Source organism: Lissotriton helveticus, chromosome 8 (assembly GCF_964261635.1).
Source record: "Lissotriton helveticus chromosome 8, aLisHel1.1, whole genome shotgun sequence".
Taxonomy (NCBI): domain Eukaryota; kingdom Metazoa; phylum Chordata; class Amphibia; order Caudata; family Salamandridae; genus Lissotriton; species Lissotriton helveticus.
This window is the reverse complement of record NC_136069.1, coordinates 1,666,152,404-1,666,172,482: the sequence shown is the minus strand read 5'-3', so window position 1 is coordinate 1,666,172,482 and position 20,079 is coordinate 1,666,152,404. Positions and strand designations below refer to the sequence as shown.

At 49.1% G+C, this 20,079-nt stretch overlaps 1 protein-coding gene across 5 annotated transcripts in view; it reads right to left on the bottom strand.

Annotated features, from left to right (window-relative positions):
* Positions 1 to 20,079, bottom strand: part of LOC144773613 (transient receptor potential cation channel subfamily M member 2-like) — a 1,994,366-nt gene that overhangs the window by 1,493,276 nt on the left and 481,011 nt on the right. The window lies entirely within an intron of this gene.

The following is a 20,079-nucleotide window of genomic DNA, read 5'->3' as shown; positions in this document are numbered from 1 at the left end:
CATGCTCTACAGGGTAACTGTAGGGATATATATGTATCAACATATACATCCACACCATTAATAGAATGCACTCCTGGGCTTAGGAGGAAAACCTTAAAAGTGACTTACTTATATTAAAGCAGCGGTGAGGCTCTACAGCACAAGGTCTGTGCAGAGTCACTCTCCAGCATATAGGCTGTCCGTGCAGGGCTGCAATGGCAGACCTGTAAATATACTTTTAATTGGGTCGTACAGAGTGGCACACTACAGTGCTGCAGCCCTGGCGACCCCTTTACTGCCCTTGCCTTGGGTACCCCTGGTACCTTATACTAGGGACTGTTAAGGGGGCAAAGTACCTTGCCAATTGTGTGTACCAATTTACATCAGTTTTAGAGGAAAGAGCATGGGCTTTGGAGCCTGGGGTTAGCAGGTCCCAGCGCACTATCCGAGTAAAAAAACAGCATCTAGTAGACCAAAATGGCGTAAAAAATTGGGAGGCACCTGCAAAAAAGCCTAGTTTCGAACATGGGAGCAGATGAATTTGGTGTTCACATTGCTTGAGTTGGTGGTGGAGCCGATGGAGCAATATCCAGTAAGGCTTTCGTCAGAAGAGTGAAAGCCCAGTGTTAAGCTGGTATTAGAACAGGCAAACTTCGAATGGAGTTGTTCGGTGACTGTGAAAGACCAGCCAATAGAAATGTACCTACAGTGCTTTAGGGCTCCTTGGAGATAGAACAACACACCAGAAGGGGTCCGCAGATTCAGAGAACTCTGGTCTACTGTCTTGATATTCGTAATAGGCTCCAAAGAAGAAAACAAAGTGAGAGTCGGGTTCAATGAACAGTAACTATATGGCCTTTCCACCAAACCTACTTGGTTTTCTTGTCTCCTTTGTTTGACTTGCACTTTGACTACCACATGCATGATGAGGGCATCTTGAAGCAGGGCCAACCTTGTATCTGGCCATGTAAAATTTGGCCTTCTGCTACCTAGTCGCCTCATGCACAACAATTAGCATGTGGTTGCCAGACTTGGGAGCCAAGATTACCCACCACACTCATACTTTGAACCCTGTATTCTTCAGTGGCAAAATCCCTGTTACACTGCAGGAACTTTAAACTATCAGAGAAAGCTAAGTAGTAAAACCCCAAAATTTGTAGGAGGAGAAATTCAGATCTGCACTACTGGGTGCTAAAAACATAGTGACATAACCCCACCTACATTCTGCTCTGTTTTGTCATATCTGGGGTAAGATGCAGCTGAGATGTAGGCCAGCCCACAGCCGCTACTGCAAGAATTTAAAGGAGTCAGTCTGGCGTCTGGGAAGATTCAAAAGGTGAGGAATATTTGGTTGGACGCATTCAACAGACAGGGAAGGTTTTGTGTAACCGTTCCTTGATTCTGATATTTCCTGATAAGAGAAGCACACCATAGAGGAAAAGAAAAGAAGTGGAGATGCTGAAGAAAGGCATGTTGAATATTTTGTTCTGTAAGATAGAACAAATGCAACACTAAATATATATATTTTGGGATGCACTCCTTATATCGGTTCGCAGAACGGGGAGGATGGATGGGGCGGTAAGGAATCTATCACTACTAATGTTTCTTACAGATATATTGTTACCGAAGGTAAATAACTTACCTTAGAATAGATACCCCAGCAATACCAACCTCGCTGGTGGGTCTGCAAACCAAGATCACACCAGAAAGTCCTGGAGAACAGAATGGCCAAAGAAGCTGTCTCTCCGGACTTGGTTGTCCAGACAGTAGTGCTTGGTAAATAGGTGCAGCGAGGCCCACGTAGCTGCCTGACAGATGTCATGCAAGGGAACTCCCCATCCCAAAGCAGTAGTGGCTGCCGTAGCCCTGGTAGAATGGGCACGTAGCCCCTCTGGAGGCTCCTGTTTAGCCAAAGAGTAGCATGCTTTGATGCACAGAACAACCCACCGAGAGATGGTCCGCTTATGCACGGCCCGACCTTTCTTGGCGCCCACGTAGCTAACAAAGAGCTGGTCATCCACCCGGAAAAGTTGTGTGTGGTTCAGGTAGAATAAGAGCGCACGTTTTGGGTCCAGACGGTGGAGCATCTCTTCCTCTTTAGAGGGATGCAGAGGCGGAAAGAAGGTGATGGTCTGCCTGATGTGAAAGGCAGTGACAACCTTTGGCAAAAAAGAAGGCCAAGTCCTTAGAAAAACCTTGTCCGGATGGACAGAGAGAAAAGGAGGCTTAGAAGAAAGAGTCTGAAGCTCACTCACTCTTCTGGCAGAGGTGATGGCCACCAGGAACGCAATTTTCAAAGTAAGAAGACAAAGAGGACAGTTGTGAAGCGGCTCAAAGGGAGCACACATCAAATAGGTTAGAACCAGGTTTATGTCCCACTGAGCCATTATTAAGGGAACAGGAGGGAAAAGATGAGTCATGCCTTTTAAGAATCTATTTACAACAGAGGCCTTGAAAAGAGAAGGCTGATTTGGAAGCTGAAAAATGCTGAAATGGCTGAGAGATAGCCCTTAATAGTGTCCAGAGCAGAGCCCTGCTGGGCCAAAGAAAGCAGGAATAGAAGGACCTCTGAATGAGGGGAAAGGGAATCCACAGCCTTTGCTATGCACCATGCCACAAACTAATTCCACCTGTGGGTGTATACCGGCCTAGTGGAGGGATGCCTGGCTGCCAAGATTACATCACAAACTTCGGAGGGCAGGTCATAAGACGTCAACTACTGCCGCTCAATCTCCATGCAAGGAGGTGGAGGCAGGACAGGTTCTGGTGGAAAACCGTCCCCTGCTGCTGCGACAGAAGATCCTCCCGAAGAGGAGGATCGAAAGCCATGGTAGAAGTGGTATAGGCGGAAAGGCGTATAGTAGACCGCAACTCCACTCGTGACGAAAAGTGTCGCCTAGTGAGTGCCACCTTGGATATTCCAACGCGCAAAACTGATGACATTGCGCATCCTCTTCGGTGGCAGATAGATCTAACCAAGGCTCTCCCCACTGCTGAAAGAGTCCTTGTGCCACGCCCGAGTACAGACGCCATTCGTGATCCATCATGCACCGTCGGCTGAGTTCGTCCGCCCTGGCGTTTAGAGAACCTGCCAGGTGTTGAACCACCAGGAGAATACCCTGATGTTCCAGCCATGTCCAGAGGCGCAGAGCCTCCTGACATAGGGCCCACTACCCCACCCCGCCCTGTTTGTTGCAGGATCACATGGCGGTGGTGTTGTCGTCCGAAGCTCCAGAAGGTTGATGTGGAGTCTGGACTCCGCCGGAGACCAGAGGCCTCTGATCTCCGCCTCTCCTATGTGGCCCCCCATCCATGAAGGGACGTGTCTTTCACAACTGTGTGTTTCGGTTGGGGAAGGGAGACGGATCTGCCATTGACCCAATCGCGATTCGGGAGCCACTACTGCAATTGTCGTGCAGTGCGCTCCGAGATCTGGACCTGATCGGACAGGTTGCCCTGATGCTGTGCCCACTGGAACTTCAGGTCACACTGCAGAGCCCGCATATGCCATCTGGCATGATCCACTAGCAGGTTGCAGGATGCCATCAGGCACAGGAGCCGGAGGGTCATCCTGACCGAAACCCGGAATAGAGGCTGAAAGATCGGAATCACAGCCTGAATATCCCGGACTCACTGTTCGGGAGGATAAACCCGAAACTGCGCCGAGTCCAGAACCGCTCCGATGAAGAGGAGCTTATGGGAGGGAATCAGGTGCGACTTTGGCACGTTGATGAAGAACCCCAGCAAACGCAGAAGGTCAACTGTTGTTGTCGTCGAGATAGGGGAAGACTGTAACCCCTGATCTGTGCAGGTGAGCTGGGACCACCGCCATCACTTTCAGGAACACCCGAGGGGCACTGGTAAGGCCGGAGGGGAGCACGGTTAACTGAAAGTGCATGTGGCCTACCATGAACCGCAGGTTACGCCGGTGGGCCGGGGATGTGGAAATATGCGTCCTGCAAGTCCACCGCTACCATCCAGTCTCCAGGGTCAAGGGCAGACAAGACCTGAGCTAGCGTCAACATCTTGAACTTCTCCTTCTGGAGGAAGCGGTTGACTTTCCTGAGGTCCAAGATAGGACGCAGGCCATAGTCCTTCTTGAGGACCAGAAAGTAGTGGGAATAGTGGGAATAGCAACCACAACCTACTTCTGGCCCAGGAACGCGCTCTATGGCCCCCTGCTGAAGAAGCGCAAGATGGTCCCCTGACATGTGGTGGTATGGCTAGAGGGGTAGTCTCAAAGGGGAGGGAGTAACGCTCTGCTTCTTTTGCTGACCCCTAATGTTGGTCTCAAAAATGGGGGGGGGGATTTTTTTGGGGGGTCACTATGGGCTGAATTATATCCGAGTTCTATACCGAGTGAGCTGCCCTGGCCCTAAGTGTATAGCGACCTATTTTTGGAGGAGATAGATACCCTTTAACCTCCTCAGCCACCCTTTGCTCTTCAGGCTCCCCTCTCCTCACCTCCATACAGTGGGAGGAAAAATTCCCAGTAAGGAAGCCAGTCTCCCAGTGCCTATATATCGGGGGGTCGCTCCACCAGGGCCCCCACCACTGAAGAAACCGGTACTCAAAATCACCGCCAGCAGGCTCACCCGCTTCAAATTACATACACTGACCTCTGGCGCCGCTTGCCTCGGGGGCGCGTTACACAGCCTCGACAGCCTCGGCAGACCTACAGAACTAGACCCGGCGTACCCGGCTCCATAGCTTCCTGCTCCTGCAGCAAACCGAAATCAGAAGCAGGCGGCGTCCCGTCTTTTCCGGAGCCGCGCTGCCTTATCCCACCTCCAGTCGCTGCACTGACGAATGCCTGTTAAACTACAACACATAGGCAGAAACATGCTACAGAAACATGTTGACCACATCCTAGCAACTTTGCTGAACAATTTATTCAGCTTTAATGTCCTACACTCTGTGTTTATACATATCTGATTGGCTTCTAATAAAATCTATTTTTTGACACAACCTAAACATTTTTGATAATCACTTTCACTATTCACTGTTATGAATATAGTGTTGGAATTACCCTAAAACTTTGTGCCTTCACTACTCCTGTTCACAGAACCGTTTTTTGTTGGCTTTAGATCTATGTGCACTTTACTACTACTGACCAGTGCTAAAGTGCGTGAGCTCTCTACCTCAAACATGGTTAAATTGGTTTACACCCAATTGGCACATTCAATTTACTTATAAGTCTGTAGTACCATGGCACTGCATGTACCCAGGGCCTGTACATTAAAAGCAACTAGTGGGCCTGCAGCACTTATTGTGCCACCCATTTAAGTAGTACTTTAACCCCTTCGGGGCTGATGACGAGCTCAGCTTGTCATGAGCGTAACCTGCCGTGCGCTCATGACGAGCTGAGCTCGTCATGTAACGCGGTAATTTCAAAATTGCCCGCGTACAGCGGGAAAAGCCGCCGCATTGATGCGGTTAAAACATTTCTCAAGCCAGCCATTGCAACCTGTGTGCAGTTTTAAACTGCCATTTCCACTTCGAAAAATTAACCTTTTGCCAGGCGTAAACCTTCCTTTTTAACACATATAAGTTACCCGTCAGGTAGGCCCTACACAGCCCATAGGCCAGGGTGCATTGTATGTAGAAAGTTGTGAATGTATTTTTAAGTTTTTCATGTCCTGGTAGTGAAAAAAGTGATTATTCAGTGTTCACTACTGTGAGGCCTACCTCTCTGATAGCATAGCAATGGGTTGCCTTATTACATTTAATACATGATATACTTTGCTTGGGAACATGTAGAATTGTCATGCTTGATCTCTATAGAATTTTAATTTAAAATCCTCTTTAAGGGTAAAGTCACATTTTAAGCCAAAATTCAGAAAATGCCACTTTTAGAAAGTTGCCATTTTCTTGTCCTAACCATTTGTTACCAACAGCCTGCGTCACATGACTAGGTAAGGTGGGAATTTTGCCTTTGTGTATTCCTCCCCAACAGTGTGACAGAGTTATCACCACATGTGTACTTCAAAAGAGCTGCCTCTGCCTACTCACAAAGAAGTTCATATGGCCTTTTGGCACCCTAGATATTGTGGGGCCCTGGCAAGTGTAGGACTGACATTCCAGGATCAGATGTGGGGGTAATCTAGTAGTTTCTCCCATTTCAAAGCTGGCACCAGGTATACATATAGGACCCAGAGACCCACTTTTCAGTACACTCCTAGACTTGTGGATACTAACTACAGAAGAAGACGTACTGCTGCTAGAGGTCTGCCCTGCTCTCTGAGAAGGAAGACTGGACCTGCTCCCTTCATCCTAGGTACAGGGACTCCAAGCGTCCGGTCTCTGACCTCCTATTCCGAGCTACAGACACACAACAAGCTCCAGCGGCATCCCTGCAACTGCCCAGGGGACCTGCGGCACTGGGCATGTCTATTCCTGCAACTGGACCTGGCTGAGCCTTGCTGGCCTCTGCTGAAGTGAGTTCCCGATCCTCAAAGGTGCTTCCCCAGGTCCTGAACTCTTGGCTGGCTTCAGTTGAGCTTCTTGTTTGAAGAAGAAGGAGAGCTGCTAAAGTTTTGGGTTCTTTGTGACCACGAACAAGCACGTAATCACCGAGATTACGCCATTGCGACAACCACCAATATGAAGCTCCAGTGAACCAGACTCTTCAGACACAAGCCACTGCCAGCGACAACCAGTAACACGAGATCTGCACTTCGTAGAACAGCATTAACAGCCCATGGTGACTGCGAATGCGTAAGATTCGGCAAAGACCGTCGGCGACACCAAACAAGATCTTGGTGCTACAGCAACGACTATCCACTACGTCTACCCTACCCTTTGCACTACAGTGACGTCCATCCACTATGCTCTCCTTTCTTCTCGCCGCATCCTCTGCCGTAAACTGAAATCTTTGCACTGGACTTTGAGAAGGCAACTCTTTCAGTGGGACTAAACTGGTCCCTGTATTCGGCACGTGCTCCATTGCAGTCGTCCTGAACTTGTGACTTTCCCCTAGTCTAGCATGACCAGATTACTGTGAGTGGCGCTTTGCATTTTTAGATGCTATACTTACATAATATTTGGAATTGCATATCTATGGTTCTACTGCTTGGATTTTTATAGTTTTGGACTCATTTTGTTTATTACATTTTGTTCTATGTCTGTAAATTGGTGTGGGGGTTTTCCTGTGTTGTATTGTCACATTATTAGTGTTTGTGTGCTGCATAAGTACTTCACACATTTCCTCTAAGTTAAGCCTGGCTGCTTTTGTGCTAAGCTATCAGAGGGTTAAGCACAGGTTAATTTAGTGACATTAAGTGGTTCATTAACCCTGACAAGGATTATGGTTGTTGCTTCAGTAGCAATAGCCCAATTTCTCACAGGTAGGGTATAGCTAACTTGGAAATTTAACAGGATCCACTGGTCCAAGGTTATTGAATGCCAGTGGTATAGGTAATATTGAATTTGATCCCCTAATGGGTGCTTGTGATCACCCATGCATGATTTAAAGCAGTTTGGTTATGGTGCCAACTGAGAAAGAGTAAGATTGCTGTAACTAGTGTCCCCTTATACAACTAAGTGTGCCCCTAGGAGCCCAATAGTTCTGTACAGGCAGCAGGATAGGTTATGATGGTAGGCACCGACAGGAGACCAAGATCTTGAGTGATGTATGTAACTCTATGTAAAGATCAGCATCAGTATAATGTTGAGTAATGTTGAGAGATTAGGTTGTATGCCACCTCATACTCATCCTCATCATGTAAAATTATGTTTGGCATCTCAATGGCATTAGAATCTACAAAACAATGGCATCCATTCTAGCAAAACGTTGATGTGAAACCGGAGCTGCAAGGGCTTCATCTTCCAACTTAGGGTTGCGATTTAGTGATGGCATACCATGACATGGGGTGGGCTCTTGCTGAAAAAGGATCTGAATCCGTTGCTGGCTGTTTCAGGGTGGGATACATTGCAGTATGGCTGGAGGGCCTTACCATGCAATATTCTCACAATACACAGTGTATGATCCTTGGATTCAACAACAATAATCCTTAGCTCAATCCCGGTAGTGTGGCAAAGAGCAGTCAAGCGTTACTGAAGGAAGATGTGTTAAGGATTTTACAGTACCATCATGGTGCATAAGTAACTGAGACGACACAAAAGAAATTCAACATCAATTTATAAAAATATAGTGTATTTTTATAGAAATATAGACATCAAAATGACCTTAGTACCATTCATACAACTGGCTTTCAAAAATAGATGCACTTTATTTTTCAAACTGGTCCTATTGAAACGAATAGGGGAAAACACAGTTGATGCTCAGTCACTTGCAGGGTGAGTTCAAACAAACTCTCTCGTGGATAAGGTCATGCGAGGCCCTAGATCAAGTTCCAACAGACGTTACTTCATTATCTTGCCCAGCGAGTCCGGGTGCAGAGTTTGGACTGGCTGGCTGACTGAATGGGATCCGGGGCAGCTGTCAAACTTGCAGCACTTGACAAAACCACACTTGGAGATGGAGTTTCACTCTACCCACGGACAGTATAGTCCTTTGGGGTCCTAGGTAATGGGTGCAACAGCTGGATTTCTTCGACCTTGTTCGGCAGCTTCAGGTGCATAGGTAGCAGGCAGATGTTAATCACCGGGCAGGTTGTGCCAAAAATGCTTTACCACATACTAGATGATTCCACTTTCAGGATGCAGGAACGGGGTTGTTCCGGATGTCCGTCAATTTCGCTGTGAGGTGATCTTGGGCTGACGATGTAGTTCAAGGGGTCGATCACCCGACTGGTGATCACCAAGCCTTGGGTGTGGAAAATTTAGTCCATGGTTACTTTGGCAGCTGGAGGGCAATAGGAATGGAGTAGTAGCTTGAAACTTGGTGTAAGCTTGGCTACCATTCTGCATTTGCAGGACAATAATTATTTTTGGCCTCACTCTCGACAGGCCCAGCGGGTTGCAGTTCGTGTCACGCAGCACGTCGATTTTCCTGCAGCTTGCAGGGAACTGGACCCACCATTCCTTGGGAGTCTGCTTTGGTTTCTGGCATTCACCGGAGTCCCTCTAGCTGGGAGTGACAAGCTTGTACCACGGACACACTTCAAGCACACAGTTCCAATATATGGTCTCTCCAGGGCACTTAAGTGTTCTATCTTTGCATTGCAGCGGCAAAGTCCAAGCTCCTGTTGTCAGTGATATGGTTTTCTTTGTGCCTCTTCTCAGATTCAAAGTCAAATATGGTTCTGGTTTCAGGGGAGCCCCTTAAATCCTAGTTTGGGGGTGGTAAGGGCATAAAGGGACAGTGGCCAATGGGCTACTGGTCCCTACGGTTAACCCGCATCTAGGGAGAGAACATCCTGTGGATGTATGTCGCAATTCTATCCAAAGCCCTCTAATTTAGGCTCTTTCAACTTGGTAGAAACCTTTCTTAGTTGTACTGACCTCCTAGTCCACCATAAAGGTTTGGCTAGCCTTTTGGTGGTGTACGCCTCCTGAATAACTAATATTCCCACCAGTTGGGCTGGACAGGGCGGAAAGGAGTAATTGGACCCTAAGGATCCGAACAATTATCGTCCGATATCCAGGCTCTCACTACCAGCTAAACTACTGGAAAAAGAAATGAAAAGCCAACTCAGCGACTTTCTTTCTGATAACAATTCTCTAGACCCATCGCAATGAGTTCAGAGCTTTTCATAGCACTGAGCTGGCTTTAGTAAAATCTACTGAGGAAATCAGAGAGGCCGTAGATAGGGGAGGAAATGCTATATTAATCCTACTGGACCTATCAGCGGCCTTTGACACGGTTCATCATAAGGTCCTGCTGAACCGGCTCTTTGATATAGGCGTGAAGGGCTCGGCATGGAAACTGCTACAATAATTCCTGTCAGGATAGGTCACAGACCGTAGACCTAGACTGTAACACCTCGGAACCCTTCTTACTTCCATGTGGAATGCTACAGGGCTCAGCTCTCAGCCCTACGCTCTTTATTATCTAAGTGGCACCTCTGGCCAGCATCATTAGGTCGTTTGGCTTCCAGCTCACCTCCTATGCTGACATCACACAAATTGTGTTGTCGCTGACGGAGGGAGTGGAAAGGGAAGCTGGTGATCGCTTCCACAACTGTATGAGCTCTATTTCAGCTTGGATGTCCTCCAACTGTTTAAAGCTTAATTCAGCTAATACTGAGGTTCTAAAATTTGGCAATAATCCACGGGTTTGGACACCTGAGTGGTGGCCGGAGGATCTGGGCTCCTGTCCAGTACCTTCAAGGAAAGCTAAGAATCTGGGCATTGTGGTGGATAACAAACTCACCATGGGAGACCAAGTGAATCTGGTGACCTCAGCATGTTTTATGGTCCTCAGAATAATAAACAAAATTAAGTTCTTCCTGTCGGAAAGCAACCTTAGGACTGTGGTCACAGCACTCATATTGTCGCGTCTGGACTATTGCAACAGTCTATATGCCAATGTTAAAAAACAACATATGAACAGGTTGCAATTGGTCCAGAACCCGGCAGCTAGAATGCTGACCCGAACACCCAGGTTTGCTTCTGTCAAAGGAGAACCTAAGAAACTGCACTGGCTTCCAGTTCCAATAAGATCACGCTTTAAGGCACTTTGTATGGTCTTTAAAGCGGCTAATCGGATCATTCCGGAGTTCCTTAGATCTAAACTTTCGTGGTACGTCCCAAGTACAACTCTACGGTCATCTGGGTCTAAATTAGTGCAACCCCCACTTTCAGGAAAACCAACTGGGGAGGCAGAAGCTTTATCCATTGTGCTTCTAAAGCATGGAATGAACTTCCGTTCCAACTTAGAAATGCCCCAGATCTCATCTCCTTTCGCAAGGGTCTAAAGACATGGTTCTTTTCTCACTAATAGTCCTTATGCTCCTCAGGTAACCAGGACTTAGCGCCAGGATACCTTTGGGTAACAGTGCGCTCTACAAGTATAAATAACAACATAACAAGGGCTTTGTCCTCAAGTAGGGGACAAGTACACTTGCACATCAAGGGCGGTGAAGCCTGTAAGGCTCATCAACTTGATTGCCTTTAAACCATAGCCATCCTGGAAGGAGAAGGTGTGACCTCCTTACTTCCCAGGCTTTTGCCTTTGTGCTGGGGAAGTGCTAGCACATCCTACCAGGAGGGCAGACTCCTGTCTTGGTGGCAAATGGCTCTGGGAAGCCCACAAAAGGCACTGAAGCACTAAACCTTAAGTGGGCACACACCTAGGGTGGCACCTACGTGCATGCCAGCTCACCCTTGCCACGAGAATCGTGTTGGGGTGAAAAAGCATGGTATTGGACATCAAACATGAAACAATTTGGTTGTTCCATAATGGAGCTGGCTATCTTGAGTTTTCTAGGTTGTCAGCCCATGTTACTCCCCCGGTCACTTACAGTAAAACCATGCTCTACAGGGTAACTGTAGGGATATATATGTATCAACATATACATCCACACCATTAATATAATGCACTCCTGGGCTTAGGAGGAAAACCTTAAAAGTGACTTACTTATATTAAAGCAGTGGTGAGGCTTTACAGCACAAGGTCTGTGCAGAGTCACTCTCCAGCATATAGGCTGTCCGTGCAGGGCTGCAATGGCAGACCTGTAAATATACTTTTAATTGGGTCGTACAGAGTGGCACACTACAGTGCTGCAGCCCTGGCGACCCCTTTACTGCCCTTGCCTTGGGTACCCCTGGTACCTTATACTAGGGACTTTTAAGGGGGCAAAGTACCTGTCCAATTGTGTGTACCAATTTACATCACTTTTAGAGGAAAGAGCATGGGCTTTAGAGCCTGGGGTTAGCAGGTCCCAGCGCACTATCCGAGTAAAAAAACAGCATCTAGTAGACCAAAATGGGGTAAAAAATTGGGAGGCACCTGCAAAAAAGCCTAGTTTCGAACATGGGAGCAGATGAATTTGGTGTTCACATTGCTTGAGTTGGTGGTGGAGCCGATGGAGCAATATCCAGTAAGGCTTTCGTCAGAAGAGTGAAAGCCCAGTGTTAAGCTGGTATTAGAACAGGCAAACTTCGAATGGAGTTGTTCAGTGACTGTGAAAGACCAGCCAATAGAAATGTAACTACAGTGCTTTAGGGCTCCTTGGAGATAGAACAACACACCAGAAGGGGTCCGCAGATTCAGAGAACTCTGGTCTACTGTCTTGATATTCGTAATAGGCTCCAAAGAAGAAAACAAAGTGAGAGTCGGGTTCAATGAACAGTAACTATATGGCCTTTCCACCAAACCTACTTGGTTTTCTTGTCTCTTTTGTTTGACTTGCACTTTGACTACCACATGCATGATGAGGGCATCTTGAAGCAGGGCCAACCTTGTATCTGGCCATGTAAAATATGGCCTTCTGCTACCTAGTCGCCTCATGCACAACAATTAGCATGTGGTTGCCAGACTTGGGAGCCAAGATTACCCACCATACTCATACTTTGAACCCTGTATTCTTCAGTGGCAAAATCCCTGTTACACTGCAGGAACTTTAAACTATCAGAGAAAGCTAAGTAGTAAAACCCCAAAATTTGTAGGAGGAGAAATTCAGATCTGCACTACTGGGTGCTAAAAAAAAAAACATAGTGACATAACCCCACCTACATTCTGCTCTGTTTTGTCATATCTGGGGTAAGATGCAGCCGAGATGTAGGCCAGCCCACAGCCGCTACTGCAAGAATTTAAAGGAGTCAGTCTGGCGTCTGGGAAGATTCAAAAGGTGAGGAATATTTGGTTGGACGCATTCAACAGACAGGGAAGGTTTTGTGTAACCGTTCCTTGATTCTGATATTTCCTGATAAGAGAAGCACACCATAGAGGAAAAGAAAAGAAGTGGAGATGCTGAAGAAAGGCATGTTGAATATTTTGTTCTGTAAGATAGAACAAATGCAACACTAAATATATATATTTTGGGATGCACTCCTTATATCGGTTCGCAGAACGGGGAGGATGGATGGGGCGGTAAGGAATCTATCACTACTAATGTTTCTTACAGATATATTGTTACCGAAGGTAAATAACTTACCTTAGAATAGATACCCCAGCAATACCAACCCCGCTGGTGGGTCCGCAAACAAAGATCACACCAGAAAGTCCTGGAGAACAGAATGGCCAAAGAAGCTGTCTCTCCGGACTTGGTTGTCCAGACAGTAGTGCTTGGTAAATAGGTGCAGCGAGGCCCACGTAGCTGCCTGACAGATGTCATGCAAGGGAACTCCCCATCCCAAAGCAGTAGTGGCTGCCGTAGCCCTGGTAGAATGGGCACGTAGCCCCTCTGGAGGCTCCTGTTTAGCCAAAGAGTAGCATGCTTTGATGCACAGAACGACCCACCGAGAGATGGTCCGCTTATGCACGGCCCGACCTTTCTTGGCGCCCACGTAGCTAACAAAGAGCTGGTCATCCACCCGGAAAAGTTGTGTGTGGTTCAGGTAGAATAAGAGCGCACGTTTTGGGTCCAGACGGTGGAGCATCTCTTCCTCTTTAGAGGGATGCAGAGGCGGAAAGAAGGTGATGGTCTGCCTGATGTGAAAGGCAGTGACAACCTTTGGCAAAAAAGAAGGCCAAGTCCTTAGAAAAACCTTGTCCGGATGGACAGAGAGAAAAGGAGGCTTAGAAGAAAGAGTCTGAAGCTCACTCACTCTTCTGGCAGAGGTGATGGCCACCAGGAACGCAATTTTCAAAGTAAGAAGACAAAGAGGACAGTTGTGAAGCGGCTCAAAGGGAGCACACATCAAATAGGTTAGAACCAGGTTTATGTCCCACTGAGCCATTATTAAGGGAACAGGAGGGAAAAGATGAGTCATACCTTTTAAGAATCTATTTACAACAGGGGCCTTGAAAAGAGAAGGCTGATCTGGAAGCTGAAAAATGCTGAAATGGCTGAGAGATAGCCCTTAATAGTGTCCAGAGCAGAGCCCTGCTGGGCCAAAGAAAGCAGGAATAGAAGGACCTCTGAATGAGGGGAAAGGGAATCCACAGCCTTTGCTGTGCACCATGCCACAAACTAATTCCACCTGCGGGTGTATACCGGCCTAGTGGAGGGATGCCTGGCTGCCAAGATTACATCACAAACTTCGGGGGGCAGGTCATAAGACGTCAACTACTGCCGCTCAATCTCCACGCAAGGAGGTGGAGGCAGGACAGGTTCTGGTGGGAAACCGTCCCCTGCTGCTGCGACAGAAGATCCTCCCGAAGAGGAGGATCGATAGCCATGGTAGAAGTGGTATAGGCGGAAAGGCGTATAGTAGACCGCAACTCCAATCGTGACGAAAAGTGTCGCCTAGTGAGTGCCACCTTGGAAATTCCAACGCGCAAAACTGATGACATTGCGCATCCTCTTCGGTGGCAGATAGATCTAACCAAGGCTCTCCCCACTGCTGAAAGAGTCCTTGTGCCACGCCCGAGTACAGACGCCATTCGTGATCCATCATGCACCGTCGGCTGATTTCGTCCGCCCTGGCGTTTAGAGAACCTGCCAGGTGTTGAACCACCAGGAGAATACCCTGATGTTCCAGCCATGTCCAGAGGCGCAGAGCCTCCTGACATAGGGCCCACTACCCCACCCCGCCCTGTTTGTTGCAGGATCACATGGCGGTGGTGTTGTCGTCCGAAGCTCCAGAAGGTTGATGTGGAGTCTGGACTCCGCCGGAGACCAGAGGCCTCTCATCTCCGCCTCTCCTATGTGGCCCCCCATCCATGAAGGGACGTGTCTTTCACAACTGTGTGTTTCGGTTGGGGAAGGGAGACGGATCGCCATTGACCCAATCGCGATTCGGGAGCCACTACTGCAATTGTCGTGCAGTGCGCTCCGAGATCTGGACCTGATCGGACAGGTTGCCCTGATGCTGTGCCCACTGGAACTTCAGGTCACACTGCAGAGCCCGCATATGCCATCTGGCATGATCCACTAGCAGGTTGCAGGATGCCATCAGGCCCAGGAGCCGGAGGGTCATCCTGACCGAAACCCGGAATAGAGGCTGAAAGATCGGAATCACAGCCTCAATATCCCGGACTCACTGTTCGGGAGGATAAACCCGAAACTGCGCCAAGTCCAGAACCGCTCCGATGAAGAGGAGCTTATGGGAGGGAATCAGGTGCGACTTTGGCACGTTGATGAAGAACCCCAGCAAACGCAGAAGGTCAACTGTTGTTGTCGTCGAGATAGGCGAAGACTGTAACCCCTGATCTGTGCAGGTGAGCTGTGACCACCGCCATCACTTTCAGGAACACCCGAGGGGCACTGGTAAGGCCGGAGGGGAGCACGGTTAACTGAAAGTGCATGTGGCCTACCATGAACCGCAGGTTACGCCGGTGGGCCGGGGATGTGGAAATATGCGTCCTGCAAGTCCAACGCTACCATCCAGTCTCCAGGGTCAAGGGCAGACAAGACCTGAGCTAGCGTCAACATCTTGAACTTCTCCTTCTGGAGGAAGTGGTTGACTTTCCTGAGGTCCAAGATAGGACGCAGGCCATAGTCCTTCTTGAGGACCAGAAAGTAGTGGGAATAGCAACCACAACCTACTTCTGGCCCAGGAACGCGCTCTAGGGCCCCCTTGGCCAGGAGTGCCATGACTTCCTGCTGAAGAAGCGCAAGATGGTCCCCCGACATGTGGTGGTATGGCTGGAGGGGTAGTCTCAAAGGGGAGGGAGTAACCCCTTCCGACTATTTGCAGCACCCAAATGTCCGGGGTGATGATGCGCCACTGGGGGAGATGATGCCAGAATCTGCTGCCCACTGTCGTTTGATGGGCCTGAAAGTTCAGACTAGGAAGGCTTTGAAGTGGATGCTTCGGGGGTGGAGAGGTGGACTGACCCACCCGCTGGCCCCCAGAACCACCTCGGCTGTTCCCACATCCGCGGCCACGCTGAGGTTGTTGCTGCGCAGACCTGTGGCTCTGAAAGGAACATGTTGGGGCACCCCTTCCGTGGTCATGAAAGGAGCAAAAAGCGGAAGGAGGAGGAGGCCGAGTGGCCGACGGGCTCAAGGACTTGGCCGTAGGGTTCTTAAAGCGCTCCAATGCACTATCCGCCTTGTTGCCAAAAAGGCGAATGTCATCGAAGGGCATATCCATCAAGGTGTTCTGGACATTTGGACATTCCCCGAGAAGCCAGTAGTCCTCAGCCAGGTTTGGCGCCAAAGCACCACCGTCATGGAAATCGTCCTGCCCAGCAAGTCGGCGGTATCAAGCCCTCAACGAATGGTGAACTTAGCTGCGTCCCTCCCAGCTGCAAAACCTTGGGATAGTACTGCCTGGGCCTCCTCCGGGCAGTTGGGCAGCACCTGCGCAACCATGTCCCACACAGAGTGGGATTAACGGCCCAAGAGGCATGTGGTGTTCACCGACCGCAGCCCTAAGCTGGCAGAGGAAAACAGCTTCTTGCCAAGCTGCTCCAGCTTCTTGGACTCCCTATCCGGAGGTGCGGAAGGGAATGCGCTTTGGGAAGTGGAGGCTTGGACAACCAAGCTCTCAGGGGTGGGGTGTTGGGAGAGGAAGACGGGGTCCCCCAGAGCCGGGTGATGGCATCGGGCCATGTTCCTGTCCACAGTAGCCCCTCTGTCGGGCCTGGATCAGGTGCCCAAAAGACCGTCAGACAGTGCATCATTAAAAGGTAGCAAGGGCTCTGAAGAGGTTGCCACCGGTTGAAGCACTTCAGTCAGGAGGTTAGTCCTGACAGCCACTGTAGGGAGTTTGAGGTTGAGGGCCTCAGCCGCCCTACGCAACACCACTGCGTAACTTGCTCCCTCCTCCGTAGCCACGAAAGGAAAGACAGCATGCCAAGGTCAGTCGAGGTGTCAAGACCACTGGCATCCCCCAAATCCTCTGCCCAGTCCGGGTCATCACCGCACTGTTGTGCGAGAGGGTCTTCAGACCCCTCCCAGTCCTCCCCTTCCTCCGAAGTCTGTGAACCAGGCGAAAAATACGGAGGACGGGCGTAGGGGCGGAAAGGCCACATTGGCGTGGGAATCGGCTTCGATCGACGCCGTTCTGGCGCCGCGTCAGGTTCAGGGCTGAAACCAAGGACGACGTCGGCACCCTCAGCCGCGTCACGCGAGGGGAAGTCGAAGAGCAACGGCGCTTCTTCGACTTCTTTTTGGAATGCTTTGACTTACTTGACCCCGAGTGAGAAGACTTAGATCCAAGGAAGCGATGGTGACGGCTCCGCGACCGGTCCTTCGACCTCCCACTGGACCGGGACCTTCAGCGGCGCGGACCCGACTGCCGGGCTTCCAGCAACTTTTGGGACCGCTCCCTCAAAGTTTTTGAAACCATGGCCCGGCAGTCGGGGCACGACTTGGGAGTTGTGCTCATGCCCCAGGCAGTTGAAACACACGCGATGCGGGTCCGTCACGATCATCATGCGGTGACAGTCCCCACAGTTCTTGAAACCAGGCATCCCTACGACACCAGGAGTCGATCGACTCAGGAAAAATGAGGTAAAAGGCCTTACAAAAACTCAAAAAGTGACTGGGGGTACGTGCTCTTCCCGGATCTGCGCTTGCTGGCACGGAAAAAGAAAGAACTGACGTCAGCGCGCGTGGGCGCGTCTAAGTAGCTCCAGCGACGTCATCTCGGCACCGGCGCCGCCAACGACGCTCGCGGAGCCGCACGACGACGCCTACTGACGCGCAAAGGTAATGCTGACAAAAAACGTTCCGGATCCAGTCTGACGCCTGGGAGTAATTCTAAGGTAAGGAATCTATCACTACGTGTTTCTTTCAAATACTTATAGTTTAGGAGGACTGGTCTGTAAGAAAATATTTGAGGGAAATTAGAAGATCAACATTGAAACCTCAAATACAAACTATGCTGAGGGCTGCCCCACACCTCTATTTCAGAAACCCTAAAAAGATGCAGTATTACCTAAGCACACGCAACCCCAGTTACTCCAGCTCTTCCACCCTGGTGCGCAAGTGAGACCTCCAGAATCGTTGTCGCTGCGATTGGCGCTTCGGTATTATAAAAGGAGTCTTTTCCTAACTCGGGACACGGCGCCCTACGCTCCCGCTCTCCCTCTGGATGGTGCTCCTAAATGACAGGAGACTCTGACTGCTACAGACCTGCAGCAGTGGCATGTGGCAGGAATACAGACCCTGGAGGACCTCTCCCGTGACAGCGCACTGCTTCCTTAGGAGACTCTGATGGAGGAGGACGGGCTCCTAGCGGGTCAATTCCTCCTCTATCGCTCATTGCTGGCCACGCACACAGCGCTATGGGGCGACCTGCCGACTGAACTGCCCACACACCTTACCATACAGTATCTGCACATAATGGGTCAAGGCAGGCACCTAACGCAGTGGTTCACAGCCTCGCTGCGCCAACACACAGCGGTCAAGTTAGACCCCCTCAGACACAAATGAGAGGGAGACTTGGGCAGACAATTCACAGACAAAGAATGGGAGCAAGTGCTGGCCAGCTCAGTTAAGATCCCTAGGAACATTTGATTTAGGTAGATCCAATTCTACATTATGCACAGAGCATACTACACGTCAGCCATAATTAACAGATACATTCATCGTACCGATTCTGCCTGCCCCAGGTGTTCACTCCTGGACTCAGACCTGTTACATATGCTGTGGAGGTGCGCCAGTCTTAGTGCATACTGGGGAGAGATAGCGGAAGTGCTACACTACTGCCCCGAAAGGGTGGTCCCCTTTGAATGGTCCGCGTACCTGCTACATGGGTTCCGTAGAAAGCGCAGCACCAAAGTTACATCTAGATTCTTAGATCTGGGTATAATAACAGCCAAACGACTAATCACGAAGCACTGAAAGGCACCTGACCCTCTTCACTTTCAAGCTTGGCAACATTCCACACTAGCATGGACCAGAGCAGAAGGAATAGCCATTCGCCATGAAGAGATCATAGGCCTTAGGACCATACCAATCGCCACACATCGGGAAGCGATACTTTCCGCACTACAGCAATATACGTGACGAGTAACACTGCACATGTGGGGATGGTCCGTGGGACATCCAGAATTACCATTGCGACACCTGACATTATGTACAGATAACCCAGAGATATAAGTAGAGAGGGGAAAAATTGGTCAAGGTGAAGGGAATAGGCGCAACAAGCAACTCAATAACAAACACACACTGGCACATTGAAGGCCTCCAGCTTAACTCATGCCCCTCATTCCTCTCCTCTCTGTTACCCTCTGAAAGTAATATTTGTGTGAACCATTCAACGGGTCGGGACACTAAACAGAGACACTGGACTAATATGAAGTGCTCGGAGCTAGCATGCCTATATATCCATTGTATACGCGATTGTAAGGCTCTTATCATCTGAATGTGTCTATCATATAAGACCTGTGAACTGTACATGCAACATATGTAATGCTGATGCCTGATGTTACTGCTGCAATCAAACAAAATTAATAAAAAGAGATTAAAAAAACAATAAATGAAGGATTACCTAAAGGACAGATGGATGCAAAGTTCTGATAAGGACTCTGATTTACCCATCCTACATCCCCTAGCTGGTCTATATAACCTGAGAAACGAGCTATGAGCTGGCATCTTCCTGGTGTCTGTTATTGCTGTTAGGCTTGTTAAACCCTTGGGCTTGACCATCACTGGTTTCATCCCTGCAGGGTTTAGGGGTACATTCCTCTAACTTCAGTCTTGATTGGCCTTCGATCCTCTCTGTCTCCTGTGAGGTGTTTCAGGAGGTAGAGTTTTCATGATGGTCCTGGTACATCTGCCTCCTGCAGGTTGTTCTCCACCTGCCCATGATCCCTTCACCTGCCGGGCTACCCTTTGCAGTGCCCCTACCACTCCAGGATTCTCGTGAACTTTGTCACTGCCACATTACACCAGTCTAGATTCTGCTATCTCCTGCGGAGTCCAGGGGAAATTTGTGCAGCTTGCTCTCCACAGCTCCTGCACATCATATGTCAGCTCTGGAATTCTTGTGTGTCAGATCGGGTACTGGTAAATGTATATTTTACCTCAAATAAAAATGCCAGCAAACTCCTCAAATTAACTATGGAATTCACTGGAAGCCGTAGCCCAGAACTAAAGAACACATAATCGGTAAAGAATAATTAACACAAATAACATAAATATCAAGCCAGAGTAGTAAAACTAGAGGGCTGATGAGTTTCCACAGTAAAAAATA